This window comes from Lolium perenne, chromosome 2 (assembly GCF_019359855.2).
Source record: "Lolium perenne isolate Kyuss_39 chromosome 2, Kyuss_2.0, whole genome shotgun sequence".
In the NCBI taxonomy this organism is placed as follows: Eukaryota; Viridiplantae; Streptophyta; class Magnoliopsida; order Poales; family Poaceae; genus Lolium; species Lolium perenne.
The window spans coordinates 332310748-332315733 of record NC_067245.2 but is presented as its reverse complement, the minus strand read 5'-3'; the positions used below and the strand labels follow the sequence as shown (position 1 = coordinate 332315733).

Genomic DNA, 4986 nt, shown 5'->3' with positions numbered 1-4986 from the left:
TCTGCCAGTGTACTGTTTTGCTAATAAAAATAGTTTGGTAGCTCCGATTAATGTGATTCCAATTGTACTAGAACCAGTATGAAATTATCTTTCAGACGCCACTGACCTTGTATTTTTAGAATTTTTGTGCGATTTTTAATAAATAAAGCTTGATCACTGTTTCTGGTTAGTATTTTGAGTCTCAAAAATTGAAAAATAAATATTTTTGAATGATTCCAATTGTGTTGATCTTGTTTTGTTACTGTGCATCTAGGAAAAATACCAGTAGCCTCTGTTAGTGGTATTTTTACTCTGGTTATGATTGTATGGGTGTCACATGCTATGATAGGAATTAAAGTTTGCCTCGCCGGTGTATTGCTAACTGCTAGTTAGTTGGGTAGATTAACGAAAGACTCTAACTCTAAACCTGTTAGCAGTTGTTTTTCAACCGTCAGGGAAACTAACTCATACCCCTATATACACCGACTACTTTCAAGATCAGTTGGAGCGACTCTACCACGCCAACGAAGCAAAAGCCCCTACCTTCAAGAGTGACTGCACCTCGGCGAGAAGACTTACTAACTTGGTCTAACCTTGGTATATAATCGCGCCAACCTCGAGGATATCTTCTTAAAAACCACCCTCTAACACACCATCTAACAAGGTGAGGGAACAATAGTGTCAAAGCCGAGCTACATCACATGGTTCGTCTGGTCCTCATCAAGTGAAGACTCCGGAAGATACCTCAAGAACTCAAGACTAGGTGCAACTTACCGCTCACCAATTGTTGTACGTCAGCACCAACCCGCAAGCTGAAGATTGTCTTCGACGACCTCTGTTGCTGTTTCATATGGATACCAACTAGGTGTTTCATCAACTTACTAACTCACCGCGCATCCCATATGGTTTAGTTAACACGTGAGTGCCTCTTGAAGATGTGGACTGCACGTCACCCCGAAGATTCTACAACTGAATAACGGAAGATCGACGACTCCTTCAGAAGCCCCGACAGGACCGCAAGGCAGACGCCCTGAGTTTTTCCAAGAACCCGATGAAAAATCTTAAGGGTGGAAGACTTCGTCTTCCACTAAAAGTTGGAGCTAACCCTAACATTTTAAACCTTTCTAACACACCGTTGGAAACGTAGGATGCACTAACCCCTCTTGAAGCCGTGGACTACACAACGCCCTCTGAAGATGTTTTCAACTCAAGACAGGAGATCAATGACTTCTCCAAGAAGCGCCCGACAAGACCCGTGGCCGAAGCTTACAGTTTTTAATGCCCCCTCCCCTGTGAACAATTTTAAGGGTGGAAGACTTCTTCTTCCACTAAATTTAAGCTAACTCTAAAACGTTTTCAACCCCGCTAAGGCACCATTGGAGTGCACTAAATTTTCTGAGTCGTGAGCTCCACTAGGGTCGTTAAGAAGCCACATGTCTAACATCTGCATGGAGTAGTCAACCTCTTCATGAAGCTCGCCACCGGCAGAAATCCATCATGTCTCCCAGAAGATGAAGCAGCGACCTTCTCTACAACGGCACGTCTACAGAAGAATGGAGTCTAACTTTCGTTAAGTTTTACAACCCCTCTAGTTCTACGCTCAGTAATCTCGGGATGAGATTATTTTAAGGGTGGAAGATCTGTAACACCCCAACTTTTGCAACCTTGATTAATTGTCCTTAATGCAAAAATCAGGGGGAACAAAAACTTTTACTCAAGACTAATTAGATGAATTGCCTTGATCTGTCTGTCAATATGAATTGCTTTGATCTGTTGGCAGATGAATTGTCTTGATTTCTTGATGAGTTTTGTCTTGAGTTACCTCAAAGAACAACACCCTAGTGGTTGAACAAGCAACTCACCAAATAAAACACATGTGTGGCTTAGGAAAAATTGTTTTCCTTCTTACTACATCAAACCTCTCTCCTGATGACAACCTGAGTGTGCCATCTTGATTTTCTCTATATAGTACAAGATAGCTCAATCATCCTTAATTCAAAACTTGGGATCGTCTACCCCCAGCTACATCCCTCTCTTAAACCCACTCATCCTTGTTGGTTTTGAGGCCATGTCGACCATCTGTGTTGACAGGCTTAAAATGTCCAGACTTTGGCAATTGATCTCTAAGCACCCACAACTGTTATTGTTGACTTCAATGCATGGATCTCATCTATGCAACATCCTCTTCAACCTCCACATCTTGCATGTCTCAGTCAATCCTTGCAACTCATATACTCAACTTGATCTGGTATCCTATCCCATGTTCCAGCACCAGATCACTTCTTCCTCTTTTACCTCTTGTTTTTGTTTTCATTCAAGTTTATCTTCACAAAACCAAGAGTGAGAATGGTGGGTACATTTTGTAGCCATCATCTCCCTTGGGAACACTTCTCCCTAAATTAAGTTTTCTCTCTCAAAAATCCTATTGATTGTCCTTCTCTAGTTTTGTCACAAAACTACCTCTAGTTTTATTAAATCTTTTCAAGATTTCTCTTCAAATAAAACAAGGGAATGAAATGGGTTTTGTTTGTCATCCCCTTTCTACCAAGTACTGATTTCTAAAACATTACTTTCTATTTTTCTTTCCTTTAACAAAAAGGCTTGTTCATGGTACTTGTGCCAATTCTTGTTTTCTCTTGTTTATTTTTAAATTGGGAAAAACACTACTATACTTGAGAGAGTAAGTAGAATATTTTGAACTCCTATGTTCCACTAGTTCTCTCAACATTTTCAAATTCCATTCCACTTGAATTCATTCCCAATTGTCCCTAGACAATTGAGGTGTTTCAAATACTTTTCAAATAAGTTCTTTTTCAAATGACAAATCTTGCACATCTTGTGTATCTCTCTGATCTACCACATTGTATCCCCTCATCCTCCAATTCTTGATCGTGTAGATGATCATTTGATACTTTCAAATCACTCCCTATTGACCTCTAATTTGTGGAGCAACTTATATTTCATCATACCCATCTCAATCCTCTATTCTTTTCTATTATCACATTGACCTCATGAATTGATGATTTATGTCACCATATTCATCCTTGTGAGTATATGGATACTTCACTCTCCATCTCTCTTAACCTTGCTCTACCATTGCCCAAACCACAATCACCATCCCATCTACCTTGACATGCTCATGCATTGTTGCATGTGGCCAATCTCAATCCTTCCAAAATTAAATTCAAATAAAAACTTCTAATCATCAAATATACCCTTGGGTCCATTTTTCATCTTATGTTTGTCCCAACCATAGTGGTAACAATTATCCTTGGAGTACATATCACCTCACACTTATTTTTATCTATATGTATCTACTCATATACTTATCATCATCCAAATCACTCATGGACATTACCTCCTCAACATCATGCCTTGATTTGCTCACATGAATGTTGTGCATCTCTCTCACATTTCTCACTTGCTCATGACAAGAATGGAGCCGGCCAATTTTTGTGTGCATGCCAATTTCGGCCAGCACTACCTCCTCTTTTCCTTCTTATACAAGCCTTGCCTCCCAACTACTCCAATCAATAAATGGGCAGCCACCTTCCTTGGCCAATGAAAAAGGAGGCAGCCACCCCTCTCCCACTATAAATACCCCCTTGGCCGGCCACCACCTCCCCCTTTGCTCATTTCCTTCACTCTCCAATCCCTCACACTCTCCTCCTACCTCTCCCCACGAGCTGCTGCTCCTCCCAAGCTCCATGGCCGGCCATGGCCATGGAAACCTCTCCAAGATGCAACTCCCTCCTCCCTCAAGCTCCCCCTCACCATGAGAGCATCTCTCTCACTCTCTTCTCCCCTAATCTTTGATGAATCCAGCTCCTTTTCTCTTCTCCCCTCTCACAAGATTGGATCTTGATGCAGGTGCATGTTGGTCCAAGCATGGAGAAGGTTGAGCAATCCTCAGATCTGAAACTCTTGAGCAAAGTTCGTCCAAAACCTTGCAGTAATTTCTGCATCTTGCTATTTCAGATTCTGGTACGAACTTGTAAAATCCACCAAATCTCGTGTGCAGATCCAAATCGAGTGATTCAAAGTTCCACAGTTAGATATGGAAAAGATCTACAACTTGGCGTTGGTCTCATCCTCAAATTCGTTACGGATTGTCCGTGGTAAATAAAGTTCTGTAAACATGCAGATTCACTGTTTGTTAGATTTGCTCCGATTTACAAAATCTTTTTGAACAAACTCAACTGTAGGTGAAAGCCCTCTTCAATACCTTCATTTTGGCGTTGGTTTCACTTCAAATGACCTAATGAAATTGAAATGGTTCACAGATCAAGATCTGGTCAGATCTGACTTTGTCGAATTAAACCAGGAGCTTGGAGACGAATTTTTGAATGAAACCAAATAGGTAAGAACCACCTATTCAATACCTTTCAGATGCATCAAGCCTCATATTTATCTGATGTGTGTATGATTTTTGGTGAATTAAACTTGTTCTGTGTGTTCTGCAGACATGACTGTTAGCTTTTAATTCATCAAAAATCCATTTTTGAACCTAATTGAGTGATTCCAATTCTGTAGGATTCCTGAATGTTTTCTTAATCACCTCAAACAAGTTTCAAAACTTTATCTGTTCTGTAACTCCAGAGAGAAAGAAAATGGTACAGACATGCAGTAAATTTGTAAATCCATTTGTGAGAGTTTCAGAAATAATTTGAACCCAAATCCAATTGTGTATGCATCTCTGTTTAATTACCTTTCAAATGCAAGTGGCCTCATATTTTTAGGATTTTTCTACGATTTATGGCTTACAGATCTTTTTTTCTGGACAGTCAGATTCAAGGAAATTCCTAAAATTGTATGTTTAATGTTTTTGGGTGATTCCAATTGGGTTAGTCTTGTATTAGTACTGGCCATCTAGGAAAAATATTATTAGTCTCTGTTCATGCATATTTGTTACTGTTAGTAATGTATATGTGTGACATGCTTTGTTGAAGCAAAACTTTTTGGTTTATTTGAAAACTTTAACCACCTCTTTGTATTAAAATTGGTCAA

General features: G+C 39.8%; 1 long non-coding RNA gene across 1 annotated transcript; it reads left to right on the top strand.

The window, feature by feature from the left end:
* Window positions 1-3618: 3618 nt before the first annotated feature.
* On the top strand, window positions 3619-4340 carry LOC127319734 (uncharacterized). The gene is made up of 3 exons (XR_011751183.1): window positions 3619-3912; window positions 4001-4097; window positions 4263-4340. It is a non-coding gene; the product is annotated as an uncharacterized lncRNA (long non-coding RNA).
* The last annotated feature ends 646 nt before the right edge of the window (window positions 4341-4986 follow it).